We start from the raw sequence: 19,235 nt of genomic DNA on the forward strand, positions 1-19,235 counted from the left end.
AGTTAAGTTGCGAATCTTTGCAATAATCAGCTTGCCTCTAACCATTCATATGAATTGTTATTTTTTGTGACGGAAAAACTATCTTGTTTAATTTTCAAGCAATTTCAAATTTCAATCTTTCCATAGAGTGAAAGTAAACTGGATGGATTTCCAAGGTACATCCTCACATCGCATTTTGATATCATCTTGGTGCAAAAATACCGTTTAACGGCACCTTCACCGCTGAGTTCATCCTAGAAACCCGTAATTGTTATGTCACCGCAGACTTCAATCCATCTTACCAACCGAGCAATGAAAGACCGTGCCTCTTATCATAAACAACATACAAAAGAGTTCAGTTGCGAATCCTTGCAATAATCAGTTTGCCTCTAACCATCCATATGAATTGTCATTTTTTGTGACGGAAAAATTATCCTGTTTAATTTTCAAGCAAGTTTCAAATTTTTATCTTTCCATATAGTGAAAGTCAACTGGATTGATTTCCAAGGTACATCCTCACATCGCATTTTGATATCATCTTGGTGCAAAAATACCGTTTAACGGCACCTTAACCGCTGAGGAACCCGTAATTGTTATGTCCTAGGGAACCCGTAATTGTTATGTCACCGCAGACTTCAATCCATCTTACCAACCGGGCAATGAAGGACCGTGCCTCTTATCATAAACAACGTACAACAGAGTTCAAGTGTGACAGTCTCTGCAACAATCAGTTAGGCCTCTAAACATCCTAAGCACTGTCGTGTTTTTTATAGCCCATAAATTACACATTTTTCCGCTTCGAACTCCAACGCGTGCATTGCTCTCTCTGGATCTACTCCTTCCCGGGGTTTCCGAACGGAAATCACTGTTCGAAGGAGCAGAAACGAAAGATAGCTAAAGACAGAGGAAGAGGTAGTAATAAGACTAATAAAATGCTAGATTCGAACTCAGCATTTGATTTTTTTTTCTTCTTTGTGTTCTTCCTGTGAATTGTTCTTGAACTTGGGAAGTGTTAAACGATTTCGGACGAATGGATTCGAAATTGCATTTCATTCCGTAAAACTGTTCCGAGATAGAGAGCATGAATTTAGTGATAAGCGTGTTTTCCGGCATGCGGATGCTGAAATTGTGGGATCTTGTTGTGGAAACAATTTGAGAAACATTTCCGTATTTTCCATCTCGTGTCACATTTCCTTTCATAATTAGAATTTTCTTCGTATATTTCCCACTTCAAATATGATGTGGAAAGGTTATCATTAAGAAAAGGCAACAGGACTAATTAGATATGTTTAATCAGTCAGGGGTGCCCACCCCCTAAGAGCAAAGGCGCACCATCCCCAAATATCGCGAAGACACACCCCAAAAGCAAGACACCCCCCCCCCCCAAAAAAAAAAATTTAACACAAATTAACCCTAAAAATATCATTAAATACCATTTCAAATATGATGTGCAATAGTTAGCTTTAATAAAAGAGACTAATTAGATGTGTTTAATCTGTTTTCATGATTTTGGACAAGTGACTTAAAATTTTGAAAGAGAATTTCATTCCATTTAGCATGCTTTTTCCTAGAAGCAGCATTTGAATACGTAAAAAAAATATTGACTGTGTGTGTGTGTGCGTTCTCTAATAGCACACTCAACACAAGCACACGAAGATAATTACACCAGAACGTAAATGTAAAACAGAAAAATGTAAAACAGAAAAATGTAAAACAGGAAAATGTAAAAATGTAAAACATATAAATGTAAAATTTTAAGATGGAGAAATGAAAAATATAAAAATGTAAAATGGAAAGATGGAAAATTTAACAATATAAAATGCAAAAACAGGCAAAAAAAAAAGTTCAATCAATGTGGAGTTCCTGAAGTTGATCTCAGGCCTTCCAGTATCTAACGCATTCAGGCACTTCAGGACCTTCTTTGTTCGATTGAACATCATTGAAATCTTTTATCCTCCGATGCAATATAATAAATGGTAGAAAGTTTATGATCTTGTGAAATAGAAATGGGGAAGTAATTTTTCTGATTCAAAGATGCTCTACTTTTATTGAAATAATTTAGTATTTTGCATCACATTTGTCAGAAGTTTCAAAATATATTAAGTGGCAGGATAACTTTAAACCAGCTCAATAATTTATTTGAAACGGTTTTAATAATTATTATTTAACGTATTTTTTTGATAAACGCACAATACTTTAGAAGCTCAGTTTCATGCTAATAGATACAGTACTATCAACATACTATCAACATATGATTGGAGGAGTTAGGAGTAAAATAAAATTGCTGATAAAATTTCCCCCGAATTAGATTTTTACGTTTAGTTTTCGGAACGATCTCTTTATTGTAGTATTAAGCTTTATGACCACAGCTTTTTCAGTTTCGGTCGGCTGTGTCAAGCTTTTGATAAAATTTCAGCAAAAACATGATAAAAATTAGAACCAATTATTTCAGGAGAAGTCGCTCAATCTTTTAGGAAAATCAATACCAACTACTGTCATTTCATCGAAACATTATGTGCACTGTGCTCCATAATTGTCAAGAAAAAACAAGAAGACCGATATCGCAACATTTCACTCGGCAAACACTAATAAAACCTCTTAATTTCCTATCCACGTTTAAATCGAAATTTCATTACCTGAGGCCTTTATTTTCCGTCCAGGAAAAAAGTCAGTCGCGTACCTCTTAATCAAACACCAACTCGGCAATGATTTTGCAGCTGCGAATATCACTCTGCGAATTAAAACATTCTCCCACTGTCAAACACATTTCTGCTATTTATTCTGAAAATGTGTTTGAGCCCTCGTAATACGAGAAGCATAAAGATCTGCTGTGTAAAGAAATCTTTCCTAATTTATTGGTAACTGAATCTTTGTAATCATCATTTTGGTTACCAGAATCATTTTCTTAGCGGTTTTGTTTTAGCGGAAGATGTTTGAGGATCGCAAGATTGCATGCACTAAAGTTTTTGAGCAATCACGATTTCTTATTGCTTTCATTTGACAGTTTTGAGGTCCTATGATTTTATTTTCCCGCCAGCACCCTCTGCAGCATCACCGTCGACCGGCCGCCTCACGATGCTGCTCCTCTAGCGAAAACCGTCTCCAGGTTGCGTCAATATCCTACACTTACACGCATACATACACGCACGTACACACACACACATAAACACATACACACACATACATACGCATACACACACATACACAAACACATACACACACATACATACGCATACACACACATACACAAACATATACACACACTCGCACACATACAGACACCTACACATACACACACACCTACACGCAACTGCCCACACAGTCATGCCTGCACACAGACACAAACACATATGCCTACACACACATACACATACACCCCTACGCACAAACACACATACCCCCCACACACACATAAACACACACGCCTTCATACACACACACACTCATGATTGCGAAAAACATAATTTTAATTCAAGAGGTCAAAATTCAAATTATTATTATTTTTTTTTATTTATTGTACATTTTTTCTCTTTTTGAAGACTATCGTTCACCTGCAGCCCTATATCGTAGCTTAAGTAGCGATACGTCCGGTCATCTTGGGTCTAAATGCCGCTTTCCTCCTATGACTGCTATGCTTAAGTAGCGTGTTTTGCTTCTTGATTGTGGCGCTTCTTGATTGTTTATCAACATAGAGTTGATAAGAAACCACAACCAAAAAGCAAAACACGCTACTTCGATATAGAAAAGATACAGGGTGATCAGCAAATAAGCCCTGATTTTAAAATTAAATTTCTCTACAACAAAAATCGATAGAATTATGCGGCAAACTGTGCGTTTATTAGCAAAACTGTAAAAATGGTGCACAAAAGTTTAGAACATTTTGTTACGAAAATCGTCAACAGATGGCGCTCTGCGCTGAAAACTCTTTCTTTGAAAGGAAATTGAAAAATAATAATAATAATAATAATAAAGTGAAGCACTCTTTGAAATCAGAATACAATTTTTTCAAAGTGTTCATCGTTCGAAGCAATAACGTGGCGTAAACGAACAATGAAATTTGACGTGACGTCTTGCAATGTCACAACGGAAATGGAATCACATGCAACCCCAATCAACGATTCAAGCTCATCTAGAGTAGCAGAGTTGTTTCCACAGACACTGTCTTTCAATACGCTCCACAGAAAGAAGTCACAAGGAGTTAGATCGGGAGAACATGGAGGCCGATCTGTGTCGGTAAAACCAGTAGATACCTGGTAAATCCTCCAACGCTAGTTGATTGCTGACAAATTGTTCCAAAAGTTGAACGTAACGTTCAGTAGAACATTGAATCGATTTTGAAAACTGCTACGTGTTGCCGTAGGACTGTGTTGCAATCGGTGGAATTCCAGTACCGAAAACACGCGTGCTTCAATGGAATACATTATTTCACTTTCTTAGATAGCCTCTTTTCACTATCCAACAGTCGTAAAGATCGTTTTATACTTCGAAGCATATTTTAAAAGCTATTGATAGGTCATTGTGATTACAGTGCCATCTGTTGCCGATATTTGTAAATAAATTCTCTAAACCTATGTGCACGATTTTTACAATTTTGCTAATAAACGTACAGGTTACCGCATGATTATATCGGCCTTTGTTGTAGAGATATTTAATTTTGAAATCAGAGCTTATTCGCTGATCACCCTGTAGGAAGGAAGCATCGTTTAGCCTCAAGATGGCGCACATGTCGCTACGTATTCTACGATTCAGGCTACACTCTCAGCAACCAACGGGAACTAAATGCAGTCCCATTTGTGATCCAAACTCACCCCATTTGCTCACCACATACTAACCAATGAAATATCCGGATTTAATTGTATATGTCATATTCCACCTGCTCACGAATGGTACGCATAAACTTCCCCTGGTGCTTTGCTCGAAGTCAAACGTGGCAGTGACACCCAGACCGCCCTTTTCTAGATCTATTGCATAAATCGCCACCTTAAGTGTCTTACCTTTGAGCGTGGCAGAAAAATCCACCTTACTTACAAAAGAATGCTGTGACGGGGTTTCATCGGACTTTCCAAGGCAGGTTTAACCTTCGATCCTCGCACTGTAATCGATATTTTAGCGGTCGACGAAGCTGCAGAAGCTGATCTGACATATGTCAGATGTCTTCTACAGGAAAAGCAACAACAAACAACATCATTAACAGGTGCGAGTTCAATATAGTATGGCCATAGTATGAATGTATTCTGAGCACTCAGCCTTTCTGATCTTGCCAGAATGAAGCCCAAAGTTTTTCTCAAATCTGACCGTCAAAAAAAGAAACTGAATGCAAACAAGTTTTAAAATTATATAATATTATGTATAATTTGGGAAGCACAATTGTTTTCATGAGGAAGAAATAAAAGAAAAAAAAATAGTGCAACTGGTAAAATGCATCTTAATAGTTAGCTCTCATCTTATTTACAATAACGTGGACACAATAAGAACAAGAACTCGATTCGATGAGTTTCCTATTCCTAATCAACTGAATATTGCCGTTTTCTTTATTCATTCTGATTGGAATCAGCATTATTCAAGTCTAAAATTATTCATCCAAAATCTTTTTTTGAAAATTCTGTCTCTTCAGCAGCAATCTTTCAATTTCGAAAACAGTAGTGCTTTTTGCAAAAAATTCAAAATATGCGACCCCTACGAATCCGCGGGTGGTTGAAATCGAGACTACATTTGTGTGGCCGCAGCAGAGGTGACACAATAATAACAATAAATTTCACTGCTAAAGGTAGAAGGTTCCCCCTTCCCCCACAGGCAGAACAGGAAACATCAAATTCGGAACCCACATGGTTCTCGCTTTTTTGACAGTCGAGAACCACCTCCAACAATCGCATTGCTGATACTCCCTGCCCGATATTTTTATTTTACTTCTTTTTAGAAATGGCGTAACATTCTGGAGAGGTTGAAAAATTGCAGCATAAATATAGGCTTCTTATTCTCAGTTTTTCAAGATGATTTTTCCTTTATTTGGACATGTTGTACATCGGCAATCAACTGAGTTTTTTCTCGGAGGATCCTTTTCTGTGAACCTAAATGTTCGGTCTAAGGACCTTTAATCTTCAGAATTTTCGATTTTCTGGAAAAAATATATGTTATGCATAATTTTATTCTGAACAATTTGATACCTTATTTATTACCATACGCCAAAAACTTTTCGAGTTATTGTAAAAATGCTTAAACTTTCCCCGTAGAGATTTATGTTAACAGCAGCTGTTTAAGCCTCTTTTTCTCAGGTGCCGATTTCTTCGGTTTTCTCGTTTTGCGCGCATGATATTTCAGAAAGTTTCTTACATATTTCCGTAAAACTTTTCATGCATATTTGTCTGATACATCTTAACGATCTGAACCTAAATTTCAACTAAAAAATTAAAGTTAATATTTAAAAATAAATATTTTTTTACCCAAAATTTTGGAAAATTTCGATATTAACTTACCAAATTTGAAAAAAAATAAATAAATAATTTTAAAAAAATAAATAAATTTAGGTTTAGGTCATAAATATAAACCAGATAAACATACATTAAAAATTTTACGGACATATATAAGAAACTTTCTGAGATATCATGCGCGCAAAACGAGAAAACCGAAGAAACCGGCACCTGAGAAAAAGAATCTTAAACAGCTACTGTTAACATAAATCTCTATGGGGAGAGTTTAGGCATTTTTACAATAACTCGAAAAGTTTTTGGCGTATAGTACTAAATAAGGTATCAAATTGTTCAGAATTAAACTGTGCATAACATATATTTTTTCCAGAAAATCGAAAATTTTGAAGTTTAAAGGTACTTAGACCCCTTGTGACTTGAAAAATACCAACAATAAAAGAATAGCACGTTTGCCGAATTCTTCTGATTTAACATTTTAATGCATGATTTGTTCATTTATATATATATATATATATATATATATATATATATATATATATATATATATATATATATATATATATATATATATATATATATATATATATATATATATAACATTTTACAAATGTTGCCTGTACTGACTATAGCAACCGCGTGAGGAAAATTGGGTGTACCACAGCAGTGGGACTTGGGCCAGAAAGGGGTCGGGTTAGTAAAAAACATTGGTGAACATTTTTTATACCTGTTACCATTTGCTAATTTAGGTATTTTCGATATCTGATTACCTGTGCAAAAGGGCAAATAAAAAAGCTAAATTTGCAGAGTAATCATTGGCCACGAAAAATATATATTGAAAGAGAAATCTAATGAATCTTTCCAATTGGAATAATTTAAGTGATTTAGGTATTGGCGATTGTGCCATTTTAGCGAAGTCCGTTACAGCGAAAACTTCGTTTTAGGAGCTAGGAAATCCCGAGCTAAAATTATGTAGGAACCATATCAGCATTCATAATATCGGTAAACGGAGTTTTGTTACAGTGAAGTAGTTTTGCTACTTTTTTTTACTCTAAATTTATAAATTTTTCAAGAAAAGAAGTTAATGAAAAATTGTTCGTTATTTTGATGTCTTTGTTGCAGATGAAAACCGTAAATCGGATCCTATTTAAAGTTGAAACTTTAAGAAATTTCTTCAAACTAAGTTGAAAATTCGTTTTATCAGAAGATCATTCTACCGACATTCGTACTAACAAGACCTATCTCCATTTTTGAAGTGAAAGAAATCGGAATTTTTTTAAGAGCTGAAACATTATTTCAAAGATGATAAGAAGAAGTCTTCCTTTCGCATACAATAAGTTAATTATGAATTTATCTGAAGTCACAACCTTCACTCAATTTTCATTGATAAACTCGTTAGAAATCCAAGAATCAGGCGTCAGGGGTTACAAGCATTTATCTTCAATTCTCAATCTTTAGTGAAAGATTTTTGTCAGCACTCTAGATGATCAAACGCCGATTAGCTCCTTGGATTACGCACGATCTCAATTTAAATAGAATTTGAACTCGATTTCCAGGAAAATTGAACAACTTCTTATCGCCTGGGTATAAGAAGTTGGTCTCGTGTACAAATTTCACAAAATGCTCACGTGTCCTTTGAGAGAGGAAAAGCAAGGATGATTTTTTGAGATGAGGTGACTACGACTTGTTTTTTCTACGATTTATGTAACTAATTGGAGTGCAATCTAAAAAAGCTCGAATAATGATGTTTTTTGAAATGAAGTGGCTACGATTTGTTCTCTCTGCAGGCTTAAATCTAAAGCTCTATGTATCACCAAGAAATTGACTGAATCTAACAAAATTTAGCTGTAACCATCTTATTGGTGATAAGTTTCGCCAATGTAATGGTGCTTTTACAAACAATCAGTCTGTAAAAGCAAACATATTGGTAAAACTTACATCCCCCCCCCCCCCATTTTTTCCTAAAAAGTTAAATGTAGGGAAAGAGAACTTTATAATTTCATTCTGCAGTTTATAAGCTGTAATTTACCTTACTATTTTATTTATTTACAATTTTATTATTTATTTTTTATACTTTTTTAAATTTTTGTTTTAAATATTAAAATTTTATTCGTGAAGGTATTTTTTGAATCCCGTTTAATGCATACATTATTTGAATTTGGATTCGTTTCTAGCAGTCAAGAGCTTTTATCTTAGGAAACTCGGGTTTTTCTCTGAATTTATAATCCTGTATACAAAGAGAAACCTGTATACAAAGGCTATCTTTGAAACTAAACCAAGTTAATGGACTTGCTATTTTATGTTGCTTTAGGAGTAAACATACGTTCTACATTCTAGTGATTGTAAGTATAACGCTACAAAAGTTGTACCCCCCCCCCCTCTCCCAACGTATATATTAAGTGGATCAGTGAGTGGCGTAACCAAGGGAGTCTGGGTCATATCCCCTCCCGTATGAAGCAACAAAATTATGTATATGAACACACATGCAAGAACCTAAAACCCACTTTTCGACCTTTAATATCAGAAAATTTCATTTGACACTCCACCCCTATCAAACATTTCTCGCTGCTCCCCTAATATGGATGATCATCTTTATTGAGCATTCTTAGAAATTATATACCCAGTCCATATCTACTCTTAGCTCATTAATGATATACTAACGACATGACAGGGTAAAGCATCATAATTCATAACTTGACTAAAAGTATTGCACTGGGCTGAATGATGGCTTGTAGACACTTTCTCTATTATCTTGTTCTCCACCCAAAATATCTGCAGGTACACGAAAAATGTTGTTGCCTTTTGGGCATAGCTTAAAATTCAAAGAGAATTATCAACCGAATCAAAAATATCATTGTTACTTAATGTTCATTCAATAATAATAATAGCATTTTCTTTCTTCAATACACTACAATAAAATTAGAAAAAAGAAAAAGGATATGAAAAACCGAAGATATTTCCTATCCGTGTACAAAAATAGCCTGGATACTTTCAACCTGATGCATGCAAAGTAGCATCAAAGCATGAATCAAACCTTAATTGTTCTCAATATCAAAGAAGTACCGCTCTTAATAAGTAATCACTTGGCATAGCAGCAGCAGTTTCCCTTCTTTCTTAATTATATTTATCCCATCTTCGGTACGAACGGTCGTGCCTTGTGACATATATTCGAAGTCACGTAAGATGATTCAGTAATTAGTAGACAGAGCAAGACTTACTTAATTCCCCCTCCCCCTTTCTTTTCATTTTTTCAACCTCCTCTTGTTGTTTTTCCTCCCCATATTCAAAGTGCCTAATTCTGCAAGTGAGCAAGTGGCCCCGAGTCCAAAACGAACAATGACTCAAATTAATACAAAGAAGAAATAGCCGCAAAAGCTTTCAGGCATATTTTATGTTGTCTACGCGGTGAAGTCTAATTGATGGGAAAATTGTATAAAATTTCAACGATTAAGATTAATTAAAGAGACGTGCCATTGGTCGTGTCCTGCGCTATTGTTTTTAATCGGTTGTGGCGCCAAGTCTTTGTCTTTATCGCGCAATTTGGCGCTATTACAAGAAATAAAGTAGTAGCGGAAACTTTTTTTTTTTTTTTTTTAGCATCGTGACTTGAGCGGAAGCTTAGAACGTAAATGAAAACTTTTGTTATGATTGCATAAAATTATCTTGAAGACTTTAGGATAATGTCTAACCTAAACCATACAGCACGTGACCTGAGGTTTTGCAATCATAAGCTGGTTTCTTGTATTTTTCATTCTCTGATAAATAAAAAATAATAATAGCAATATATGATGGAAAAAGAGAAAAAAACGCTTAATAATAGGTACTTATTCAAACAAAAGCACTTGAATTCAAGTTCTGCTTCCTGCCTTACTAAGGTCAAAAAATAAAAAATTGTCAAGCAATAAAATATTAATGATTGTAATCAGACCTTTACCTGAACAAAGGAGAAAAAAAATAGGCTTATCTCACACCGAACTGTAATAGAGCACCTGCATTTAACAAATTTGACGCAAGGGTTACCAAAATCAAAGTGTTTCTAAATAAACACATAGAATTTTTTTTAAAAAAGTAATGTGATTCAGGGCAGCGTTCAAAGCTGCACTTTTAAGTAGGACCACAATGTTTAAATATTTCACATTACGAAAGAAAATAGTATAAAAGTATAAAAAAGGTGAGTACGTAAAAAGCATTACAGTGCTGCCCAAATTATTAGACTAAGACTGTTTTAAAAGCAAATTCTTTATTGATTACATAACTATAGACACATTAACGAACAGTGAAATGATTATCTAATATTTAGTATGCATTCCCTTATTCTTGATGAGCATTTTAAGTCTTTTTGGCATACTTTTCCCAAGGTTTACTCCATTTCTTAACTTTTTAGAAAAGGAGGTAAAAAATTGTTTATACTCACCCCACACATTATATATACTCACATAACATACTCACTCATTACCTAAAACTAATTTTAAATATAGCAGAACACACTAATAAAAAGAACTAGTGAACTGTTTAAACTGATTGAGGTTATGTTCCTGGTTGGTAGATAAACAAAGAACATAAACAAAGCAGACAGTGTTTCCACCTGCAAATATTAAATTATGCTAAAATAACGTAATAATCAGTGTACAGTATGTATAGTACCTTAACAGTAAAATAAATAGTATTTTAGTACAAATAGTGTACAAAAAACAAAAAAAAAACCCTTAAGTCTAATAATTTAGCCAGCACTGTATCTAAGACCTAAAAGGAACAAAAACCATAAAATGCATGAAAATATAAAAAGCATTGAAGTTTTTCTTCATATCTCCTTTATTTAAGTCTCTGAACATTTTCACACAATTGTTTCAGCATGGGATGCCCACAGGAGCGGATTATACAGTCTACCATTTTAGAGGTGGCCACGTTGAAGAATAAAGGTTTTGGGTACGGAACATTTCTGAAATTACTTGGGTTTCAATAAAAAGCATTAAATCGGTCAGGAATAAGGCACCCAGTAGGATTTAAACACTACTAACTAATTTCATAAGCAACGAAAGGAAGTAGTATTTCAAATATTTACTTTTAAATATCATTAATGAGTTGAAAATATTACTGCAACCCTTCACATTTTATTCATAACTAGTGGTACCCGCACGGCTTTGCCCGTAATAGAAAAATTAAAAGGTCTTTTGGTTCGCCTGTATATTTACAAATAATGTATGGTGAATTTTCTCGCCAATTGGCTTGTACCCATGTTACGGTTCCACGTTATGATAATTTCGTATCTCGCCAATTAGCTTGTGCCCATGTTACGGTTCCACGTTAGGATAATTTCGTAATTTACTCGTCCATCTTTTGATATTTTTGTTCTTAAAATTGGAATAGAAAAAGAACCACATCGAATTTTCGAAAAATCGCTTAGAGATGCACACCCCCATGCTACAAACTAACTTTGTGCCAAATTTCATGAAAATCGGCCGAACGGTATGGGCGCTATGCGCGTCACAGAGTTCCTGACAGACAGAGATCCTGACAGACAGAGATACTTTCAGCTTTTTTATTAGTATAAAGAAGTATTTGAACAAAGCATGAATAGATGACATTGTCGGTGATTTAGGAAAGGTCATGACCCCCATGACCCTCCCTTATGTATCCGCCCCTGGATACCCATTCATTCATATTTTGTGAAATTGTAAACATTACATTTATTATCAGCATACTAAATGGATATTACAGTACTTAGTAGAAGTGTCTAAGTCTGGTGCGCGCAGTGATTTAAGTCTCGTTTAAATTCAGGAGAAATACGATAGACACCCCTCATATTGAAAATCTGCTCTCTACTGAAAAGTTTGAATGCAGTTTTCAAAAATTTCTGATGCTGATATCTCAGAAAAATGTGGATATGAAAAAAAATGTGGATATTATTCTGATATGTATGGAGCATTGCTATTTTCCTCCCATAGCTCCGTTTTTTTATTCTTAGGGAAATAATTCTCGTTACTCCGAAACACATGAATTGAAATTTATTTGCAAACGTATGCCTTATCCAAACTTGAAATATTGAAGTTAATTCCCTCCCCCTTGTATTCAAAACCCCCTTGTATGCATTGTTGTTTCGATTTAAAGGATTTGAGAACTTTCTTAGAAGTTTTTTGTGTTTACGTTTCAATTTAAAATTTGTTATTAATGACTAAACTTAACATGGAGCAAGTCCAAATACAAGGTGAATTTACTGTTTTTCAACTATTTATAAAAGTTTTGAGTGTAAGTACAAGAAGTTTGTTTTATTATTATTTAAAATAAGAATATTTCTCATGATATCGCTGTGTTAACATATCGCATTTGTTTATATGCAATAAATGCTTTTTTACGCCAGTTTGTTTTCATTATGCTAGCTACATTTACTTCATATAATCCTCTATTTTTTAACATCATATAATTATTAATTTCTAATTATTACAATAAATTACACTGCACAACATGAAACTTGCCCTTTACATGAAAAGGCGAGTGTAATGCAAATTTTTAAATGAAAATAACGACTCTGTAATTATAGTTTGCTTTTCCACACACTATTTCCCCCAAATTTTGCTTTTTTTGCATTCTTTTGGTAAATTTGTAGCGACAGTACTGAACAGTGCTGAAGAAAAGCAAAAGATCAATCTTTTCGGTGTTCGAGATAAGCACGTTTGAAAGTTCAAAACTTCAGCTATTCTTCATTGAACAGTAATTTTTGGGTGATTTTTCGTCTTGATCCTACTCCTTTCTTCCAGATTTAAATAGGGATTTAATAATTTTAATAAAAGTCTTAGCAGAAATTGCATTTTGTATTCTTTCTGGAATGCTTTTGGCCCTCACACATTGGACCACACTGGACCACACTGAACTAAGGACAGAGAACAGTTTAAATTTGTTGTGCACTGAAAAAATTCCTGAAATTTTACATTAAAAAGAACTAGCATCTATGCAGCGAAAACTTTTTAGCGTAAAATATTGTTCCACTGAAAATTTTGCGGTAAAAAAGCAAGAACGCTGCGGTTAGTTGTGCTGATTAAAAATACCTATATATGCAAGCAGCGGGATTCAAACCTATATTCTCATTGTTTAAAGGAGGGTGCGCTAACACCTATACTGACAGACTAGAGCGAAGAACAAGAAAGGCAAAATAAACGCTTCGCACCTTAAATCACGTGATATACGAATTGGCGCTGCAATCGTTTACTTTTTCCGGTGCAATTAACTGTAAACTTTGCTCTGTGCTGTAAATAATCCATTCTCTAGTATAATTCATTTTAAATATTTACTTAATTTTTAACAGTGTACAGCACAATTATTTTCCACATCTCTTTGAAAAATTTTCAAAATGGCGTGTTGCCCGGGGGAGTCGGCCCCTATGAGTTGGTGGAACAATTCACCAGGGTCTCTGTCTACATCCATTGGCGACTTTGGTTACCCTAAATTCGAGGAAAATTTCCCTGCAACCCGCCCACTTTAATAAATGTGATAAGAAATTCAAAACGAAAAAAAAAAAGTGCCACGGCAACGTAATGACTCAAAATTTATTGCGCAAAATGTTTACGCTTCCGCAGTTCGTGCTTTATGAATACAAATGAATCTTCTTTGCTGGTTCTAAAATGTTCGCTCAACAGCGAAGCAGCGCAAAATGAAAGGCCTATATATTTTCCTCGAAACTAATTTAAATTAGTTGCGAAGAAAAATCTATCGTTATTTCGACAAACTCTTTTTTTTTTTCTCATCTTAACATAGATTAGGGAGTATGAAAAGAAATCAATTTTCGAAACTGCATTCATCAGATAAATTAAAATTCTCCCATTTTACAATAAATATTTAAGAGCAAGCATATTAATTAAAAATTAAGAGGCAGCGAAGCTTGCACGTGACTGTTTCTCACGTGGCTGATTGATTGACAGGTAACATAACAGTTAATTAAACCTTCAAGACTTCACATTTAGTTTTTTTTCTGAACTGCACCTTAAAATGGCTCAGATTCCGAAAAGAGTATTATTTTAACGATTTTTAAGCATTAACAACTTTGACAAAAGTGAGAAAAATTAACAAAAGAGAAAATATTAAAAAAGTTTAAAAGTTCAAAATTAATCATCTAAATATTCCATACTGACTTCATTATGGAGAATAATGCGATTTTTCATCAGCTTGTGTAAAAAAAAAATGTAACACTTCCAGCGAAAATACTATTCTATATAAATAACTAAAATTGTGCAGAATGTTACTTCTAATAGACAGCGATATATACACATGACAGTTTCTCACGATACTGATTGACAGGTAACATAACAGTTAATTAAACTTTCAGGATTTCAGATTTAGTTTTTTTCTGAACTGTAACTTAAAATCTTTCAAATTTCTATCAGGGTGTGTTATTATAATGATTTTTAAGCATTAACAACTTTGACTTAAGGAGAAAAATCAATGATAGAGAAAAGAAAAGATAAAATGAGAGAAATATAAAAGTTCAAAAACAAAATTTCAAAGTATTTCCTATTTTATTATAGACAATAATGTGATTTTTCGTCGGAGATAGCGTGTGTAAAAAATGTGATAATGGAGTCGTTTCCAAAATTGCAAAAGTATTTTTTTTTTCTGAAAGAGCATGCCTAAAAACATAGGATCTGACCATTTTTTAAATAATTTGACAAAGTTTAATATTAAAAAAAAATACTTTAATCGGTGCGCTTTCATTGTTTAACGCTTCTGCCGATGACGTCACAAATGATGAAATGCCATTCACTGTTGCCATTCATAAGAGCACAATACTTAATTCGCATCTTTACTCACGTGTACTGGCAACGATATGGTTGATAGCAATCGTAGAGGCAATTTTTAATTCGCTGCTTGATTATCACAACGTGGAAACGCAGTGAAAAATGCGCCAGAGGACATCATTTGTGACGTAATAAAGACCACACCTTGTTTGAAAAATTGGACATTTTAAAAAATTAATTAAAAAATAACTTTTGGGAAAATGAAAGTATTTTTTTCTGGGTCCACGTATTTTTTTTTTTTTTTTGCTTATTCTATCAATTTCTGTCACTAAAAGTAGTACTTATGACTGAAGGAAACAACCCCATTCCAGTGAAAATACTATCTTAAAGTCATGTAGAATAATATTTCTAATAAGTAGTGAAGTTCGCACATGACTGTTTCTCACATCGCTGATTGATTGCCAGGTAAGATACCAGTTAATTAAACCTTCAAGACTTCTAGCCGTAAGTTTTTTTTTTTTTTTTCTTGCCGTAACTTAAAACGTTTGAAATTTCGAAAACAGCGTAATATTTTAACGGTTTTAAACACTAACATCTTTAATATAAGTGAGCAAAATCTATATAGAGTATAAAAGTTAAAATTCAAAATTTAAAAGAAATCTTTTCCTACAGACATTATTTTTGACTAGTGGTACCAGCACGGCTTTGCCCGTAGTTGAAAATTAAAAGGTCATTCGGTTCGCCTGTATATTTACAAAAATTGGATAACGAATTTCTCGCCAATTGGCTATGTTCGTTCGGTCTCTCATTCCATGTCATGATAATTTCGCAATTTACTCGTTCATCTTGTGATAATTTTGCTCCGGAAAATGTTCTTAAAATTGAAATAGAAAAAGAATAAAATCGAATTTTCAAAAAATCGCTTCAAGGTGCACACCCCCATGCTACAAACTAACTTTGTACCAAATTTCACGAAAATCGGCCGAATGTCTATGCGCTATGCGCGTCACAGACATCCTACAGACATCCAGACAGAGAGACTTTCAGCTTTATTATTAGTAAAGATTATAATAAGGTTTCTCGTCAAAGATGGCTCATGCCAAAAATGCTGTGATTTCAATGAATTAGTAATGAGGAAGTATATTCTTTGAGAATTGAGCTGTGCATGATTTACTTCCGATCAGCATTCTGACCAGCGTTTTCTGAAAATAATTTTTACTCTTCAGAGGAGATTAGTGTGATTTCTCCCAAGAACTGTCCTTTATTTCCAAAAAACATCTTTTAATTTTTTTTAAATTAAATTTCGTATATCTTTAATAAATGTTAGCTTAACCTGTCTTGGCGTAATTTTAAGTTATATCATGCGCATGGAAATCTCTAGCTAACAGTAAATATTGAATTCAAGATACATGACTGTATTGATTTTTTACAAAAAATAATGAGGCAGGATATCTAATAACTCGAAATGAGCAACTACGAAAAAACATTAACTATGCTATTGTTGTTGTTTTTATTGCGGATGTTATTATTGTTATTAATCATCATCATCATCTTCAACACGTATTCGACAACCCATAGTGGGTGCTGGCCTTTTCCATAGGTCTCTTCCAGTTGGATATATTTTTCACCTGACATCTCCAATTTGAGGATTATTATTATGACTAGAAAATCGCCCGTCAAGGTACGACGGGTGATAATTGCTTCTACATTTGAACGAAGCCATTGCCTGTTTGGTTATATTTTGATAGTAAAAATTGTAACCCTAAACTCCAGTAGGTAGCGTTCATTGTTGACCATTTTTCGTTTCTTCATTCCCCTGAAATGACAGTCTTACCAGTAAAACAGTTGCATTACCGGATCGAGTTCAGCCTTCTCACAATAAAGGTTTTCTCTGCATGTTAAACATTACCAAAACATGTCATCAAATTATCATGCTGTGGCGTGAGTTTCATTGTTGAAACTCGCGGGTTACTCAATCATTGGCTAATATGTGTATGAGGATTATTATTATTATTACTATCATTATTATTATCATTACTTTTAAAAGTACATATTTGTACAAAAACTCTCTTGATTGTGCGGGAATGTCCCTGCTCCATCGGACGTTAGTTAAGATCAAAAAATATACAATTTAATAAGTTTCAAGTTGCTAATTACTTGTTATCTTTTTATAAAACAGATGCATGTCTTTTTTTTAACGACAAAATTGATTTATAAAAGAAAAAAATTGTTTTTAATAAACAAGAATACAATTAAACAATAGTTTTATTGGTGTTTTTTTTTTTTTTTTTTAATATAACGGTGTTCTTTAAAACAAATGGTTGAACCTTCTGTTTTTCTTCAATACACTTTGGTTTTGTGTTCATCTTGTATTCTGAACATCTTACTAACAATGCTGTACTTAGCCCTCCCCCAATATAATGCTTTAGGCAGGTTACAATGCGTTTGATTCCAGTACATTAAACTGCATGTGATTATATCCTTATTACGTCCTGTACACTCAAACCTGGAGGTGTTTTTTTTTTTTTTTTTTTTTTTTTTTTTTGCAGGAGACAGGAATAGCATAAACGAACTTCGGTTTTGAAATTTCGTAATGCAGCTATAAATACTGTGCTTGCAACATATTGAAAATATTAAACAAGCATCAAAGTTACGAAAAAACGCATGAAAAAAAATTCATAAAAACAGTTTCAATGAATAACTATTTAAATAACTGTAATAATAACATTCTTTCTGAAATTCCACCCAAAAAATTTTAAGAAAAACATAAACAGTTACATTTTTTCCTAGAAACGTGCGGATTTTTCTCTTTCCATAAAACAGGCGAGAAGTACAGCTTATTTGCTTCAAACAACAGGCCGTTTTCAGCTAATAGGTTCATTGCATCACATGACATATGAATGCATTAATCACGTGACAATCCCATGTTTATCGATAGACCTACGGTCCTTTCGTATCAAATACGAGCATAAATAAACCTCTCTATAAAGGCATTTGCATGACAAATTTATGCAGACCTTGCCTGACATCTCGTTGCATGAGGTACGAACTGTCTTGTAAGTTCATTTGCATCTGAACATGCACCAAACGCGGAAAGTGTAAGGATTCGATTAGATTAAACTTCAGAAGCTCTCGATCAGAGAGTTGGATTTATGAGCTACCTGCTCTGTACCAGAACTCAAACACGTTTCCGCGACCACTAGCTGGGAATACTTTCCTAAAGATCACGACCATGTTGAATGTTAACATCTTATTAAATTTACTTGGCTTCGAAAGTGTAAGAAAAGTAGTGTGATCACTAGAAACAACAATTCGATTTATGGAATAAGATATTCATATAGAGTGAGATAATTTCATCATTCGATCTTTATTTTCTACCAATTATTGATAAGGAAAATTAATGCTATGCATTAAAACCGTCAATAAGTAATTAATATATACAGTGCTGGCCAAATATTTGGACTAAAGAGGGGTTTTTTTTGTACACTATTTGTACTAAAATACTATTTATTTTACTGTTAAAGTACAGTACATACTGTACACCGATTATTACGTTATTTTAACATAATTTAATGTTTGCAGGTGGCAGCACTGTCTGTTTTGATTATCTACCTACCAGAAACATAACCTCAATCAGTTTAAACAGTTCACTAGTTCTTTTTATTAGTGTGTTCTGTTATGTTTAAAGTTAGTTTTAGGTAATTAGTGAGTATGAGTATGTGAGTATATATAATAGTGAGTATAAACAATGTTTTACGTCCTTTTTTAAAAAGTTAAGAAATGGTGTAAACCTCGTGAAAAGTATGCCAAAAAGACTTAAAATGCTCATCAAGAACAAGGGAATCCATACTAAATATTAGACAATTATTTCACTGTTCGTTAATGTGTCTATAGTTATGAGATCAATAAAGAATTTGCCTTTAAAACAGTCTTAGCCTAATAATTTGACCAGCACTGTACTTCCGTGGGCAAGTAAACAGCAGTATCTGCCGAAATGTATTTTCGAGATGTTTGAAGAAACGCGTTTTGGATTCAATACTCACAATAGGAAAATGTCGGAATTGGCGTTTTTTCAGCGGAAACCGAACAGTGTGTTTATTATTCTTTT

At 33.7% G+C, this 19,235-nt stretch overlaps 1 protein-coding gene across 1 annotated transcript in view; it reads left to right on the forward strand.

The window, feature by feature from the left end:
• LOC129225774 (T-box transcription factor TBX20-like) overlaps positions 1–19,235 on the forward strand; it is a 148,062-nt gene that overhangs the window by 30,564 nt on the left and 98,263 nt on the right. The gene's annotated exons all lie outside the window — the stretch shown is intronic.

The sequence above is a fragment of the Uloborus diversus genome, chromosome 7 (assembly GCF_026930045.1).
Source record: "Uloborus diversus isolate 005 chromosome 7, Udiv.v.3.1, whole genome shotgun sequence".
In the NCBI taxonomy this organism is placed as follows: Eukaryota; Metazoa; Arthropoda; class Arachnida; order Araneae; family Uloboridae; genus Uloborus; species Uloborus diversus.